The sequence below is a fragment of the Mandrillus leucophaeus genome, unplaced genomic scaffold (genome assembly GCF_000951045.1).
Source record: "Mandrillus leucophaeus isolate KB7577 unplaced genomic scaffold, Mleu.le_1.0 Scaffold285, whole genome shotgun sequence".
NCBI classification, from domain to species: Eukaryota; Metazoa; Chordata; class Mammalia; order Primates; family Cercopithecidae; genus Mandrillus; species Mandrillus leucophaeus.
Window position 1 is genome coordinate 581,359 of NW_012102976.1, and position 18,284 is coordinate 599,642.

General features: G+C 39.9%; 1 protein-coding gene and 1 pseudogene across 1 annotated transcript in view; one reads left to right on the forward strand and one right to left on the reverse strand.

The window, feature by feature from the left end:
- The window catches only part of SERTAD2 (SERTA domain containing 2), a 31,505-nt gene extending 18,946 nt beyond the window's left edge, over positions 1 to 12,559 (reverse strand). Inside the window, exon 1 of the mRNA XM_011985491.1 lies at positions 12,252 to 12,559. The gene's annotated coding sequence lies outside the window, so the exon portion shown is untranslated. The remainder of the gene's footprint in view (positions 1 to 12,251) is intronic.
- LOC105543532 lies at positions 11,064 to 11,525 on the forward strand (annotated as a pseudogene).
- Positions 12,560 to 18,284: the final 5,725 nt, after the last annotated feature.

The following is an 18,284-nucleotide window of genomic DNA, read 5'->3' on the forward strand; positions in this document are numbered from 1 at the left end:
GGCGCCCGTCTCGCTGCCTGCGGGGTTCCTGGGCGGGGGTCCGCTGCGGGACACTCCTCCGAGGCCCGCACGGGTCCGAACGGCAGGATGGGGGCTCCAGCCGTGAGTCGGGGACAGAAAAAGTCCCTTGCCCTCGTGGCCTCAGCCCGACGCGCGAAGTGGGTCACCAAGTCCACGGCACTTGGGGAGCCGGACCGAAAGAGTTGCATCCTTCGGGGTTCGCCGGGCCGCGGTGCAGACCCGGCAGGAGGGAAGCCAGGCTAGGAGACGCAGCCAGGTCGGAGGCGCCCACAAGTTTCACGTTGGTGGCCTTTCCCTCCCGTGGAGTAAGCTTATGCTTGGAACTACTTAAATTTACCAGCGAAATTTATACTAGTTGGAAGAGAACGTGTGTATGCTCAAATGGTGAGAATTTAAGAGCACTAGGGAAAGAGGCCAGAGAGATGGTTCGACTGGAAAATTAATGATTATTTTAAAAATTACACGTGCATTCAGTGTAAAGATGTAAAAAGCAATGCAGGCAGGCACCTTAAAATTTTGGCTGGCACCCCAATCAATATCATTTCAGATCACTTTGGAGTTTAATGGTTCACTATGCTAGTTGTATTTAAGGATAATAAAGCTTTAAGACCTAACATAAAGGTGATTGTAAGTCGTTAACATCAAGAGAAATTTAGACTTGTTTAAACTGTTCTGTAATGATTTGTTATCAATCAAATTGATGATCTCATCGAAATTAAACGTGCTAAAATGTTGATAGGGGAGACAACGCTTCTTGTTTTATCCTTGAGGAGGATGGAAAAGGTTTTTACCGGACCCTTAGTATAATTAAAGTCTTACACAGTATAACCTAAGCCAAAAGCTAAGTGTTTGTGGATATCTTTGCAAAGTCTCATTATAATGGCGTTCAAAATGAGATAATATGGAAGCTGTGCTCACCGGCCCTCTGCAGGTCTTGCTCAGTTTGCGCCTGAGTGGCATAACATTCAAACATTTTGCTGTGAAGCCAAGATATTTTTCATTTCCAGAGTTCTGCAGTTTAGAGACGACATTAACTACTAACAGTTTCCTAACCACCCACTCACTTATACTTTCAGTGCTCACTTTAAGGAAAAGCCATTGAAATAGAAGCTGCAATAATCTCTTCCTGTGATATCTTTGTAGAGGAGGCCAGAGGCATTAGCTCTGTTGAATTTAAAGTGAATTTAAACTGCTATTCATGGATTAAAGTAAGCAGGAAGTTACACTTGCAGAACTTTTCTGACACTTGGATATTTTCTAGCAAATAGGTTACACCAAGTGCAGTGTTTCTGAATAACGTAACAAGATTTAAGTCAAAGTGACAATTTTGTGTCACCAGGGTAGGCACGATTCTGCTGAAGTCTATAAGGTCTGTATTTTGTACCTGCTCAAAGGTTTGCACTCTTAGGAGACCAGCAACCTGCGTTTTTTGGAGTGAAATGGTTTCCATCCGTTTATACCTCTGAGGGCTGTAACATCTTATCAATGCACACATTACAAACAGCTCCCACTTCCCCCACTTTTAGAATCTGGCATCTTTGACCAAGAAGTTTAAGTGAGCTGGCAGCTTCAACAGCTGCCAACGTGGTTAACACCTGCTGGTTAACCCTCTCCTTCCCCTTATGCAATCCCCTACCCCAAGGCTGAGTGACACACAGGCCAGAACAGCAGTCTCTACCCAGCCCTAGAAATTCAAGTCTATGGGGATAAGGAAAGGCACTTCCTGCACTTTTGAAGTCAGTTCCCTTCAGTGAATAAGAAGTGTTTAGTGAATATGTAAATTTTGTTCTCACTCTTTGGGAGATTTAAAAGCCCATTTAAGGGCTAGGTGCAGTGGCTCACACCTGTAATCCCAGCAATTTGGGAGGCCTAGACAGAAGGATCACTTGAGGCCAGGAGTTTGAGACCAGACCCCCGTCGCCACAAAAAATGAAAAAAGTAGCCCTGCATGGTGATGTATGCCTATAGTCCTAGCTACTAAGGAGGCGGAGGTGGGAGGATTGTTTGAGCCCAGGAGTTCAAGGGTGCAGTGAGCAATGACCACACCACTGCATTCCAATGTAGGTGAGACCTTATCTCAAAACAAAATCCCATTTAAAATAATCCTACTCTGACGGCCTCATCCAGAATTTAGAAGTTCTCCCTCTCACTTTCATATAACATAACTTTAGAACAGTTATAAGAAATTAGGCTAGTCATCCACATTTAACTACCAGGAACATATCTGTTTAGGGAGAAAAGAAACATTCTTTTTATAAGTATAGAACTGTGATGGTAAATTTTAAAAATGCTCATGAGTTTAATTTCAGAGAAGTACTTCTCGGCATCATTTTGTAGTTCTGGGTACTAGTTTACACTTCACTGCTTCTCTTTTGAAAGTTTCTGTGCCCTCACATCTTATAGACTGGTACACTAGTGCACTAACTGAAGGCCACTTTTAGCACTTAATTAGCACACACCAAAAACACAAGGGGCAAGCTGGATATATAAACTGAGAAATAAAGACTTTAAAACAGGTTTTGAACTGAATTTCATTTTTCTTTTGGTTTTATTAAATTTTTATCTTTCAGGTTCCACCTGAAATACCAGTAATGATCATCCATCTATATACCTTGCAAATAATTGGTCTTGGTTTTATGGCAAAAAAGATAAATGTTTCAGTTATTAAATAAATTATATAAAGTCAGCTAGGCTAAATAAGCTTTTCATGGAAAATACAGAGATCCTAACTGTGGACTTATCATTCAGATAACTGAAAATTGGAATAAATCTTCAAAATAAAGTTCTGGAAGTCACACAACCTACATGATTATTAAGGAGTCAACAGAGGATACAATGATTTGGAAAAGTAAATACTCTCACAAAGATGGCACAGGCAGATTCAGTCCTTTTCAGCCACTAACAATTTAAAACAATTCTATCAAAGCAGCAAGTGAACTCCTCTACTTCTGCAAATTTTCTCCATCTCTTCTTCCACCTGCTTTTGTCATGGTTTTTTTCTGCTCCTCCCTGAAGTCACAATTCATAAAAGCAGAACTACAGCTCCAGTGAAGGCCCCTTTGCAAAGCTTTCCATGTTGTTACGTTGAACTGCTTTGCAGCGACTGCTTTGTACCTTCTCAGGGAGGTTTCACTTGTCTGTTAAAGATACACTTTTTTTTCTCTTTTAAAAATCTGACAATATGTAAATCTAAACCTGAAACACAATCTTCGTGGCAATATTTAAAGAAAATGCTTTTAAAACCATTTCCTTTTTTTCTAGCTTTCGGGATCAGTCCCTTCTCACTATTACTGGAGAAGATGGCTTCTGTTAGGCATTAGCTTCCTTCCTATTCCATTTTCCACTGAATCTTCAAAAGCCTTGTGCAGTCTATCAAAATGCAAATAACTTTCTTGGTGACTCTGACAACTCCAGGGTTCCTTCCTGCAGGGACACTACTCCACTAAGACTGGTGGTCTCTTCTCAGAAACATTTCCCATCCCCAGCTCCCTACACAACACACATCACCTCTACACATGGACTCTATTTCTTCCTGTCTATAAGCCATCCACAATTCTTGAGGAGTTCTCACTCTTCTCAAGGCACTGAGCACTTCTAGCTTCCACAGAAAATTTCAATGAATGTTAGAAATTGCACAGACCTTTCTTGCCCCCAGGAACCAGCTTGGTAAGATGAAAAGTCCTGGACTAGGAGTTTGAAGATCTTGTACACATTAATTACTTAACCATGATAAATCTATGACTTTTTAGTTTCTTAATCAACTGGGTCACAGATTTAGGATAAGCACCAGTTCTGGTCAAAAGAGCACAGGGTTGTTAAGTCAGGTGATTTCAGGGCTAGCTCCTCAGCCACAGCGAGCAGGGAGGTCGAATCAGACCCTCTGTACTGGGCCTGCTTCCACACCTGGCAGAAAAAAGGAACTTGGACTCAAAGATTTCAAGAGCCCCTCCCTAGAGCTAAGTAAGAGTCTATGAAACAGTGATTACACTGTGACTATCCTCATGGAGGAGTTTTAAGGCTAAAATGAGATAAAATGCTTTGGAAGCTGCTCAGCTTGTCTGGAAGAATATAAAACCAAGTTCATGTTCACATATTTCTAAATGAAAGGACTAGAAATGCAAATAATGATGATGTACTCTCTTCAATAAGATATGTTCTTTGAATTATTTTTTTAAGTCCAGAAGATGGACTTGAGCAGTTCTATCCATATTCTTCTAGATTTGTTACCCCTTAGGGTTCAAGTCACCCAGCTGTGAGACTGGAAATACCCCTACCCCCTAAGTTTGTGTAGCAGCAGGGCAATTTACAAGGCGATTTTCTTTCTTTTTTTGAGACAGAGTCTTGCTCTTGTTGCCCAGGCTAGAGTGCAATGGCACAATCTCAGCTCACTGCAACTCCACCTCCCGGGTTCAAGAGATTCTCCTACCTCAGCCTCCCAAGTAGCTGGGATTACAGGCATGCACCACCACACCTGGTTAATTTTGTATTTTTAGTGGAGACAGGATTTCTCCATGTTGGTCAGGCTGGTCTCGAACTCTCAACCTCAGCTGATCTGCCTGTCTCTGCCTCCCAAAGTGCTGGGATTACAGGCGTGACCCACCGCGCCCGGCCACAAGGTACTTTCATATGGATCCACTTGTTTGCTCTTCATAATGCCTTCCCTGTGCCATAGGCAGGGGAGGTACTACTACCCACCTCTCAGAGGACTAAACAGAGGATCTGAGAAGGACCCACCAATGGAACTCTTTATCAAGCTGACTCCAGGGTCAAAGGAAGTCTGGATCTAACATTTATTGAAGCATTCTGTGAAAGCCAGGAGTGCTGAGCGTCTTGAGAAGAGCATACACTCCTCAGAAACAGAAGATGGTGCAGAGCCACGAAATACAGAGTCAACGTGCAGAGACCAACAGGAGGGTAGTGCTGGGCCAGGAACTGGATGCTGCTTAGCTCCATCTCTCTACTCGGGTCATGGAATGACAATTCTATTTCTTATACAAAAAACTCCAACCCTGCCTATCCTTAGCCTTGTTAGCACCACATTTTATCCCACAGAATTAACAACCCACAACCACCACAAGAAAAAGAAATAAAATTCATCATATCCTCTAGCCCCTCACTCATTTCCAGTAAGGTTCATAACACGGTCATTCTTGTTTACCACCCTGTCTCTAGCCTCTACAGCACTGCCTGACACAGCAGGCATTCAATAAGGATCACTCAATAAGTGGACCAATGAGGAATGCCGAAGCACTTACACCAGCTTCATAAACTCAAAAGGTTAATCTTTCCCGCTAAAATTTCCCTCATGAAGTATGTACTGTTAAGAGTTAATTTTAACAGGATCATTACATGGGAAACAACCTCGCAGATAAAGACCAAATTATTGCCAGAATCCCACCATTCTGTACCTTTTAATGAAGATTCTTCTCTGCCTACTTACTTTAAGAGTGAAAAGTATTAAATAACATTTTAAAACACAGCAGCATTTGATTTTTAGGTTAAAGAAAAACGCCAGATAGGAGTTGAAGAAAACCAAAATATATGCTTAGGCCATCAACCTGAAGATAAATTTAAAAAAAAAAAAAAAAAAAAACTATGTCTACTAAAAATAGCAAAAATTAGCCGGGTGTAGTGGCGGGTGCCTGTAATCCCTGCTACTCAGGAGGCTGCGACAGGAGAATCTCTTGAACCCGGCAGGCAGAGGTTGCAGTGAGCTGAGATCGCGCCATTGCACTCCAGCCTGGACAACAAGAGTTAAATTCTGTCTCAAAAAAAAAGACTTATCTATCCAAATTTTCCAATGGCTACCTGAATGGTTCAAATGAGCATTTAACACTGTCACCTTCACACCCTTTTGTTCATGGAATACAAAAATATGACAGTAGTTAAGAATATTATCTGTTAATTCTGAGGAAAAAATGGCAAAATGATGACAGAAATTTTTTTTTTCCAAAGTGTTACTCTAATACTAAATGTTTCTATGTTTTAAAATCAAGCAAATTTATATGATTGACTAGACTAAATTCTATCTTTTGGTTTACATATTCTTGTATCTATTGTAGAAACTATCTAGGATTGAGTACCTTTAAACCTTATAAGTAAAGAGGACTTTCAAGTATGGTGATTTTTGTAATGTAAATAATATATTTAAACCATTTTTTGAAGTCTCACCTATAAAAATTCTACTTAGAGAAGTTAAAAAAAAAAATCGAGGCTTTCATGTGAATAGGTGCCCAGGAAGTGCCTCCAAGTTTAGGCTATGAGGCATCATTAGAAAATAAACGTGAACAGAGGATACAGTTTAAGTGTAAACACAATATACAACTAAAAATGAATCAGCCCTTTGCCACATGAATTATTATTAGTTTTCTAGGGGAGAGGTAACACTTGCCAAGACTGCATAGGCTTTACCTTTCAGTCGCTAATGTACAATTGTCTTTTAAAGACCTGTTGCCAGAATAAACAAGACTTTTTCAAAATTATCCAACCTAATAATAGTAGTCTTTTCTTAAAAAAAAAAAAAAAATATATATATATATATATATAAAATTTAAAATTTATAGCCAGGTGTGGTGGTTCATGCCTGTAATCCCAGCACCTTGGTAGGCGGAGGTGGGCAGGTCACTTGAGGCTGGGAGTTCGAGACCAGCCTGGCAAACATGGCAAAACCCCATCTCTACTAACAATACAAAAAAATTAGCTGGGCATGGTGGCACACGCCTGTATTCCCAGCTACTTGGGAGGCTGAGGCATGAGAATTGCTTGAGTCCAGAAGGCAGAGGTTGCAGTGAGCTGAGATCACACCACCGCACTCCAGCCTAGGCAACAGAGCTGACTCAAAACAAATTAAAGAATGAAAATAAAATAAAATGTATAATTTTTGTTTTCTTTCTCTTTTGTTTTTGTTTTTAGTTTTTAAATTTTTATATCTAAAATTTCAGAAATGCAGAGTAAAGTCAAGTAGGAAGAAAATAAAGCAAGTAGCTCAGACACCAACACCACATTAGGTACACTTGTGTAACTAGTCAACTGCTTTTTTCAAAAATACACTTTAAATATTGAACAAAATATTTAACCTTGCTAAGTAATATTTGTTTCAAAATGGTTTTCTTAGAGAAGTCTTGTTTAGGTTATAGGAAACTCCTTACATGGGCAGAGAAACTGGCTTTAAGGAGAAAATAATAGTGTGAATGATCTATCTGCAACTTCCCTTTTTAAAAACAGAAGTTGAATCTGTAACACCAAATTTAGAAAGGAGAGTGGATGGCAGCAAATACCCTAAGAATATCATCTGTAGCACAGACGCCCACTGCTGTTCTGTTCTGTTACAATTAAATGTACACTTTACAATCCTGAACTTGCTCAGACAATGCATATATTTAAAGATGATTCATTTAAAAGAAAACATACATCTGAAAGAGTCACAACAAGTCAAAAATCTCACTTAAAAAGTGCCAGATTCCCTCACTATGAGTGCAGAGCTATTCATTTGGCCTCTTTACACAGAGTGCAGCACAATCCAGTACTGGGCTACAGAAAAATCATTTTTGTGGGACTAATATTGATAATTTCAACATCATATTTGTTTTGCTTCCTTTAAGAAATTAAAGCCCAAATTACAAAAAGGTAGAAAAAATTTTAATCAGATACTCATTTTCAATCCATTCTGATTTGTTGCCCCTTTAAAACTCTGAGACATCATGCTTTTTAGTTTTAATAACAATTAACAGCGATGAGAATAAAGATTCCAGAATTACTATTTTCTCATTACAGCCAAAAATGAAAAGTGAGAAAACAAATACCTTTCCAAAAGTTCATCAGATGAAAAGATCAAAATTAATGGGGAGCCATACCATTTAAGGGACAAGAATACTTAATACTATACACGTGCAGATTCTCCCCCAAACTTATCAACAAATTAAATGAAGTTTAAATCTCATATTTTCCTTCAATGGAACTTGGCAAATGAATCCTAAAATTCATCTGAAATAGGAAAGGGCCAAACACAGTTGTAATAAGCTTAAGGAACAAGATAGGGGACATGTCCTATCAGAGCTTATTATAAAGCTCTACTAATTAGAACAGGGTAGAGTTGACATAGGTACAGATAAATAGATCAATGGAACAGAATTGAGAGTTCAAAACCACATATATGTGGAAGTGTAATATATGACTGAAGTGAAATTACAGATCAGTAAGGAAAGAATTCAGTAAGTAGCTCAGGGATAGGCACGATGGCTCATGCCTATAATCCCAGCACTTCAGGAGACTGAGGCAGAAGGATTGCTTGAACCCTGCCTGGGCAACACGAAGAGACCCTGTCTCTACAAAAATTTTAAAAATTAGCTGAGCAGGCCAGGCGCGGTGGTTCACGCCTGTAATCCCAGCACTCTGGGAGGCCAAGGTGGGCAGATTATGGGGTCAGGGGTTCAAGACCAGCCTGGCCAACACAGTGAAACCCGATCTCTACTAAACATACAAAAAAAATTAGCCAGGCGTGGTGGTGGGCTCCTGTAATCCCAGCTACTCGGGAGGCTGAGGCAGGAGAATCACTTGAACCTGGGAGGCGGAGGCTGCAGTAAGCTGAGATTGCACCACCACACTCCAGACTGGGCAACAGAGCGAGACTCCATCTCAAAAAAAAAAAAAGAAAATAGAAAAAAAACCCCAACATTTAGCTGAGCATAGTGGTCCCAGCTTCTCAGGAGGCTGAGATGGGAGGATTGCTTGAGTCCAGGAGGTCAAGGCTGCAGTGAGCTATGTTGGTACTACTGCACTCCAGCCTGGGTAACAGAGCGAGACTGTCTCAAAAAAATTACAAATAAATAGCTCAGGGCCACCTGATTACCTGTATGAAAAATAAATTAGGTGCCTAATATTTACAAAAAAACATATTTCAGGTAGACTGAAATCTAAATATGTAAAACAAAATTTTAAACTTTCGGGAGAGAATATATGAAAATACGTTTATGGCTTTAGGACAAGGAAAGTGTGCTGATTATAGTTCATCTGAGATTCATTCTCCACTTGCCTCTGCTTGGCTCCATGCCTTGAAATGCTGACATCTAGGGACCACCTCACCCAAGTTCCTTTGCTCACTAGCTTCCAAGTGGATTCAGACAAACAAGGTACCAGAAGGAGTTCAATGGGTCAGAAGGTGGAGAAGCTGGGGTACTTCTTCCCTGCTCCTTCCTGCTTTGGGCCCTCACCTGCGAGTACCCATCCCTCCACAACTACAGCTTCTGCCAGGTGGCCCCTTCTCCAGGATGACAACTCCCTCTGGGTTCTAGCAACACCATTTCCTCCCCTTTCCCTTTTAGGCTTAAGGATAGTGACAGCTTCCTACAGTTATTTGTCTTCTGTGCCTCAACTTTTGTCACATCTCTGTAAAATGTCCCTTCACTAGTATCTCTTTAGTTGAAACATTTCAGTGGAATTCTGTTTCCTGCAGGGACTCTGACTACTTAAGAAACAAAATCCCCAATGAACAAACCATAAAGAAAAAGATCAATAGCTTTGATTACACTAAAGTTAAACATCTCTTACACAAAATACACTACAAACAAGTTAAAGACAAGCTAAAGATTGTCAAATGATATACGTGATTCACAGAAATAGAATCAACAAAAGATGAGTATTCTGAATTAACGAAGAACTCCTCTGAATCAATCTTTTAAAAGACATATAAACCCAATAGAAAAATGGGTGAGGAAACTAAAATGTCCAGTGAACACAGGAATAGACACTCAACTTCATCAGTAAAAAAAAAAAAAAAAGTGCAAAACAGGTTGTGTCAGTGGACATGCCGCTAATCCCAGCACTTGGGAGACTGAGATGGTAGGATACTTGAGGCCAGGAGTTCGAGACCAGTCTGGGCAACACAGCTAGACCCTCATGGCAACACAGCTAGACCCTCATTTCTACAAAAAAGGAAAAATGCAAATTATAAAGAGATATTTCATAGCTATCAAATTGACAAAAATAAAAGTTTTATATGTATACCAATATCAAATACTGATGATAGAAGGCAGATAAAAAGGAACTCTCATAAAACTTGTGGGTATATAATTTGGTATGACCACTTTGGAGATAATTAGGCATTTTCTTTGTTTGTTTGCTGTTTCTGCAACAGTCTTGCTCTGTTGCCCAGGCTGGAATACAATGGTGCCAACATGGCTCACTGAAGCCTTGACCTCCCGGGCTCAAGTGATCCTCCCACTGAGACTCCCAAATAGCTGGGACCACAGGTACACATCATCATGCCCAGCTAACTTTTATGTGTTTTTATAGAGATGGGGTCTCACTATGTTGGCCAGGCTGGTCTCGAACTCCAAGGTCTCAAGTAATCCTCCTGCCTCAGCCTCCCAAAGTGCTGGGATTATAAGCCTGAGCCACCATGCCCAGCCTAATTTGGCACTGTCTAGTAAAGTTGGAGATGCACACACCCTGCCACATACAGTCTTTCTCATACAGAAAAATAAGCTCTACAGAAAAAGATTCAAGTGACTGTTTCCTAAGTTCTCCCAAGGATGGTATAAAGTTAAAATCTGTGGTGTGCTAGCAAATGTTTAACAATTGGCTAGGGGGATAGGGAAGGAAGTTTTATTCGTAGCATTTGCTGATTTCTGTGATATCAGCATGGCTGATTTCAAGCCTCCCAACTGAACTCAAGAATTAGGAAGAGATTAGCACATTCATTTCCAGGAGTGGCTATCAATCTCCAGCTCCAGCTCAACATTTGAACTATTCCAGACTTACAGGACAGACGTTAATTCATTACCCTTCAAATATACCTTAAGAGATTGGGGCTTAATTCTCTCGAGGAATTCTGGATGAGAAGGGCTAAGTCTAGAATCTAGAGAAACTCTTGTTTTTATCCCCATGGAGACATAGAAGAAGAATCTTCGTGGCAGTATTGCTTATAATAGCAAAATATTGTAAGTAATCTGAAAGATCATCAAGACGATACCCTTGAAAACTACAGTGGTTAAAAAGAACTAAAGATCTTTCCAGCCCTGGCTCCAGACCCTACAGCCACGGAGATGTTGATGCCTAAGAAGAACCGGGTTGCCATTTATGAACTCCTTTTTAAGAAGGGAGTCACGGTGGCTAAGAAGGATGTCCACATGCCTAAACACCCAGAGCTGGCAGACAAGAATGTGCCCAACCTTCATGTCATGAAGGCCATGCAGTCTCTCAAGTCCTGAGGCTGCATGAAGGAACAGTTTGCCTGGAGACATTTCTACTGGTACCTTCATCTGCTCCCAGAGATTGTGCCTGCCACCCTACGCCACAGCCATCCAGAGGCTGGCAGGCCTCGGCCTAAAGGTCTAGCGGGTGAGCAACCTGCAAGACTCATGAGAGGGGAAGCCTACAGAGATACCTACAGATGGAGTGCTGTGCCCCCTGATGCCAACAAGAAAGCCAAGGCTGGGGCTGGGTCAGCAACCGAATTCCAGTTTAGAGGCGGGTTTGGTTGTGGACGTAGTCAGCCACCTCAGTAAAATCGGAGAGGATTATTTTGCATTGAATAAACTTACAGCCAAAAAAAATTAAAATAATAAAAAAAAAGAACTAAAGGTACCATGTATCGTGTGTTGATCTCAAAATATAAAGTTATATCTCAAAAACAAATACTGACTAAAATAAAGCAAGTTATAAAATATATACACCATTTATATAAAATATTTTTAAACATGCAAAACACTGTATATATATAGATACATACGTATGCAATTATAGAAAATAGATTTAAAAATTCAAGAAAGTAGTTACCTCTGGTAATAGGAGGAGGGTAATAGAATCAGGGAGAGACACACAGGTGATGTCTTTTTAAAAAGTGTCAAAGTATCAAAAGCAAATAAATGTATTCTAATTATTTCATTGTTTCAGAATATAAGTTAAAGAAATACATTTTCTCTTCTTTCTTCCTTATGTTTCCCATGAAGTAGAACTGTGTAAGATTTTTTTCCCTACAACTTCTAGCACCTGTTAATACTGGACAATATTTGTATTGCAAGCATTCATTTATTTCCCATTATTTCAGTAATAAACAATTTATTCTTCTCATTCGTTCTGATATATTATCCTTCTCGCTCTCTCTTAATATTAGACTGTAAAATCCAAAGATAATGCTAAATCAACCTAAAGTTCTTCAATAGGAAGCCCAGCTCATCGCGCAAGTATAAGAGAATAACTGGTTCAATGCCTGTTTTGGGTGTATTTCTTACCTGCCAGGCGAACTTCTATCATGCTAACAAGGATAAATCTTCCTCACAAAATATGGAAGGCTTCTTGTTACTTCCTTAAAATAACAAAGAACTCAGCACTAAAAAGTGAAATCTTGTTTTTTTTTTTTTTTTTAAAGCAGAAAATAGAAACACAGTTTCCCCATAAAGAATCTTTCACTAGGTGTTCAGGTGACCACCAAGTGCTACACGAAACGCATTGCAGCTCCTTCTTACGTCTCTTCTTATTGGGGATTTTGACCTTTGGGAACATGAGTTTCAGTGCATGTGTAGTGTGACTTTTTTTCAAAGAGATTGTCTTGAAATAAGCCTATGTTTTAAGTACACACTTTTCTGCAAGCTAGCAGGCATTCTGAAGCTAGGTGGTTCTAAATAAAGAACTCTAGTCAACAACAGGAAATAACTCCCACAGAAAAAAGGGGCAGAATACAAACTCTCACCAACTCTTGTACACAGCTCACAACGGCCTTTTGTTCCATGCACATTAAGCCTGAAATCTTTACTTTTCAGAGCATGTTGGGGCCTTTGCAGAGCAATTAAACATTTCTTTTCCTTTTGCTGGTGTCCTTGCCTTCTTTCCTCTGAGGAAGTCAATCTTACAACTAACTGCTTACTATGAGATAGCAGATCAGAAAACAGAACAGTTTGTATTTCAACATCTTTTTTCTTAATGGAACTTCTCAAGATTAAAACACATTTTGGTGTAAAAACTCACTTTTCCATCTAATACACATGACACCATAGACAGACACACATATATGTACGAAAAGAGTAGGTTCGCGTGCAGTATAGGTTTCTAAATCTACCAACAAGGATGCATCACATTAACCCATAAACCTAGATTGATGGGTTATCAGCACTTTACCAGTGATCAGCAAATCAATACAACTAGAAGACAAATTTATATTCTCTTCAAATGTTCCCATCTTCAGTCTTTAGAAAAAGAGGAAGAACTATGTAGATCCCAAGCCAACCAAACAGAAAGACATTTGGATGGTAGTGTTTAAAGTCAACGTGACACCTATTAGAACAGACTGGTGGCATTCAACTACAACACAGCACAGGTGCTCCTGACAAGGGAATAAGACTGAGCAAAAAAGCTTCAATATGACTGAAGATTGGTATTTCTTCCCTCTCTTGTACATTCAGCCTTGCCCTTGCTACTGGCTCCTTGTTGCAATCAATAAATTACAGATTCAATGCATTCTATCTTCACTTTTAAAACAGGAATCAATTCTCCCCATGTTCAATGCTGCAGGAATGCTGCTGGTAGCTACTTCTGTCTATCCACAACTTTATTTTTCCTCCTGCTTCCTCTGCCTACTGCAGAACAACTCTACTGCCCATCCCACAAACAGGCAACAGTGACCCCTAAATGGCATGGCCAATGGACACTTCTCAGTTCCTCATACTACTTAGCCTTTCTGTAGCATCTGACATTACTGACCACCTCAAAAGGTGTCCTTCAAGTTGAACTGTAGTCTCCTGGTTCTTGTCTCCTTGGCCACTTGTAGTTTCCTCTGTTGGTTCCTCTACCTCTGCCCTCCCTATAAACCTGTAGTTTTAAACTTAAACAACAACAACAACAACAACAAAAACTTCTGGCTGCAGAGAGGGCGAGAGAGGGGTAAAGTACTGTGGTGAGGGGCAGGATGGAGATGGCCATGGTTCATGGTCGGGTTGGGAGCAGACATGGGAATGGCTGATTAGGATATTAGAATCCTCAGAAAAATTTAGGAATATAAGTGTTTTGAAAAACAATTTCCCAGTTAATAATCCCAGTTACATAGTTAACTATGCAAATATTAGTATTCCCTATGGTTTTGTCTTGCCTCTTTTCTCCTCTTATCCTAGAAACTCTCCCTAGGCAATCTCACCCATTCTCAGAGCTCCTATATGCTAATGACTCACAAATCATTAACTACATTCCAGACCTTTCTCTCTGAGCTCCAGATGTGACCTTTTTATACAGGAAGACCATGCAACCCAGTTTATAAGGGTCATTCCTGGTTTATGCTTGTTATCCTGGCATAATTATTAATAGCATTCTGTGTCAATTTCAAAAAGGTCCTGGTTTGAATGATAAAAGCATATAATTAACCTATTCATGTCCCATTGGCTATCAGACATCTCCACTGGGTATCATAAAGGCATCTCCAACTCACAGCACATCTAAAGTTGTCCTAATCTTATTCTCCTTAAATTGCCCCCTACTTCCCAAATGCCTCAATATGGTTAAGGTACAACATCTACCTGGAGTCTCCGTTGGAAATCTCAGATTCAAAGCATCTTCCATCTCTCTTACCCTCACATTCATCCAGACACAAAGCCCGGTCAGTCTTCTCTCTTATTTTCCATATATGTCCCATTTCTCCCACTGCTGCCCTAGTCAATACTCTAGTTATCTTTCACTTTGATTATGGTAACAATCTGTCTCCCAATTTCCAGTCTGGAATATTCTCCTCTACTCCATCCATATGACTTACTGTATGACAGGTAGCATGGTAGGTCTTAGAAATACAAAATGAACATGAGATGCTCCCACCCAGTTCAGGTGGAAGATTAACTCATCATTGTGATGCAATGGGTTATGTGGTGTAAGAGACATGCACAGGATGACAATGGACATGCAGGAGTGGCCGCAGAGCCTGGCCAGTGTGGAATGAGGCCAGGAAATGGATTTTAGGGTAAACAGGAATTAGTCAAGGTCATTAGTCAAGGTCATTAAAGGCAGATGGAACAGGATGAGCAAAGATAGGGAGGTGAGAAATAGCATGTGATGTGGGTACAGATCTGAAGTGTAAATTTCAGGCAGGGAGTGGCAATACGTAACACTAGAGAGTTTGGCTGGGGCAGGTCTAGGAAGGTCTTGGAGGCTGTTAACACTGAGTGTGGCCTTTATGTTCTGAAGTCATTAAGAGATCTTCCATGGGAGAATGGCATGATGTGGTTTTCACTTTAGGAAGTTAACTCTCCATTTATTCTTGAACTTTACTGAATGATTCTAAAATTTACTTAGACAAACCAACAAACGAAAAAATGAAATAAAAATTAAAAGAGGATATTAAAATATATTTAAAAACAATAATTAAGAATTGGATTCTGGCAAAAGAAAAATATAAATGAATCTGAATTGAAACACTTGGAACAGACTTTAGTGAAAAGATTTAGTATACACTAACAACATATTCTTATAAGTGAGGTAAGGAAGGCATGTGCAATGAATGGTTTATTATTTAGGGAGGAAAAACTAACATCAGATCCTTGCCTCACACAATATGATAAAACACCAGAGATTAAAGAATAACATTAAAAAACATAAGAGAACTAAAAGAAATTACAGATGAATAATTGATCTTAGAGGTAGATAAGACCTTTCCAAAAAGGCAAAAGAACTATGCGGCAAAAGAACTATAAAGCAAAAGAACTATGAAGATAAAACTGACTACACTAACAAAAACTATATAACCAAAAGCACCATAAGCAAATTTTTTTTTTAAATGACAAACCAGGAAAAATAACTACAACACAGGTAACAAAGACTTAGTAACTTTATAACCTAAAGAAGTCTTATGAATCAATTAGAAAACCATCAATACTAAATTAGAAAACACTAAAACAAAATTTTATAAATAAGTAAAGGACCCAAACTCATCATTATCAAGGGGAGAAATGCATGAAAAAGCAATATAAATTTAAAAGAACTGTAATTTTTACATACTAAGCTGGCTAAAGTTGTTTTAAAGTTGATAACAATGTGAGGGCACAGTGGACATGTTGTCTCACAGTTCCTGATGTGAGTACACACTGATTTAACCTTGGGAAAGACAGGGTTTTGGTGATGTGTATCAAGAACCTTTTAAAATTTCTATATCCTGTAATGTGGTCATTTCATTTCTAGAAATTTGCCCCATAGACCTAATCAGAACCGTGCATAAAGAATGTATTCATTCAACATTTATTTATTTATCTATTTATTTATTTGAGACAGGGTCTTATTCTAACTCCCAGGCTGGAGTGCAGTGCCATGATCAAGCTCACTGAAGCCTCAACCTCCTGGGCTCAAGCAATCTACTCGCTTCGGCCTCCCAAAGTGCCAGGATTATAGGTGTGAGCCATCACGTCCAGCCCAACAAAACTTTATTGAATGCTTACTATGTCCTAGCATTTTTTTTTTTTCTTTTGAGACAGAGTTTCACTCTTGTCAACCAGGCTGGAGTGCAATGGCACAATCTTGGCTCACTGTAGCCTCCACCTCCTGGGTTCAAGCAATCCTCCTGCCTCAACCTCCCGAGTAGCTGGCATTAAAGGCATGCACCATCGTGCCCAGCAAATTTTTATATTTTTAGTAGGGACACAGTTTCACCATGTTGGCCAAGCTAGTCTCGAACTTCTGACCTCAGGTGATCCATACTCCTCGGCCTTCCAAAGTGCTGGGATTACAGGCATGAGCTACTGCACCTGGCCTAACTATATCCTAGTTTTAGGAGCTGGAATATGGCTGCAAACAAAACACAAAATCCGTTTTCACGGATTTTACATTCAGGATGGTGGGAGAAAGTGAAATAAATCCGTAAATTATATATATTAGAAATTAACTGCTATGGGGAAAATAAAGCAGGAAAAGAGGATGGGGAATGTGTGCTTGGGTGTGTATGTGTGGGGCAGGGCTATAATTTTAAAGAGGTGGTTGAATGTACCTTGATAAGAAAATGACATTTGAGGCCGGGTGCAGTGGCTCACGCCTGTAATCCCAGCACTTTGGGAGGCTGAGGCAGGCAGATCATGAGATCAGGAGATTGAGACCAGCCTGGCTAACATGGTGATACCCCGTCTCTACTAAATATACAAAAAATCAGCTGGGTGTGGTGGTGGGCACCTGTAATCCCAGCTACTTGGGAGGCTGAGGCATGAGAATAGCTTGAACCTGGGAGGCGGAGCTTGCAGTGAGCCGAGATCCAGCCACTGCACTCCAGCCTGGGTGACAGAGCAAGACTCCGTCTCAAAAAAAAAAAAAAGAGGTTGTATCCTAGATTCAGTAAGTCAGCAATCCATATATCTGCATACCACAGCAATGAATTAAACCAAATGGTGACTAGATCACCTCCACAAATTAAAAGGCAAAACAAAACACTCACTCTTTTTGAAATTCTTCTTGCTTGCTCTTAAGTCGGCTTAACCTTTCCTTCTTGTCAATAAACCTGTAAGAAAAAATTCAATGTCTTATTTAAATGTTCATTTTTTTCATTTCAATGAGACTATGCAAATTCCCAAGAACCAATCATTCTGCAGAGTCATGTGAAAATGTCATTGTCCTGACAGTAAATACACATCTTTTCAATGGGGTGCACACAACTGCTAACCATTTGGTTCTTTTAAAACTAAGCTCAAATCCTCAACTTTAAAATTCTTTCCTGTGTTTATAAAATGTCTATAGATATCTTCCCCTCAGGTTAAATTATTTGTCAAAAGAGGAACATCAGAACACTAAAGTGAATTTGAATTCAAGGAAATAGATGCTTTCACTAGAAAACAAATTTTTAATTACTAATCTGGACTCAATCCTGCTCTCTCCTATAAATTGATTCCTTACAATAAATTTTTAAAAATTGTACGTACACTTTTTCCACTAATTTTATTGCTAGTTACTACAGGCTAACAAATTACTTAGTAAAAGTTATCAAAAAGAAGGGGTAACACATTGCAGTTATTATTTTCTTTTTTTTCTCACTCTGTCGCCCAGGCTGGGGTGCAGTGGTGCAATCTCGGCTCACTGCAAGCTCCGCCTCCTGGGTTCACGCCATTCTCCCGCCTCAGCCTCCCGAGCAGCTGGGACTACAGGCGCCGCCACCAAGTCTGGCTAATTTTGTTTTTGTATTTTTAATAGAGATGGGATTTCACTGTGTTAGCCAGGATGGTTTCGATCTCCTGACCTGGTGATCCGCCTGCCTCGGCCTCCCAAAGTGCTGGGCTTATAGGCGAGAGCCACTGTGCCCGGCCGCAGTTGCTATTTTC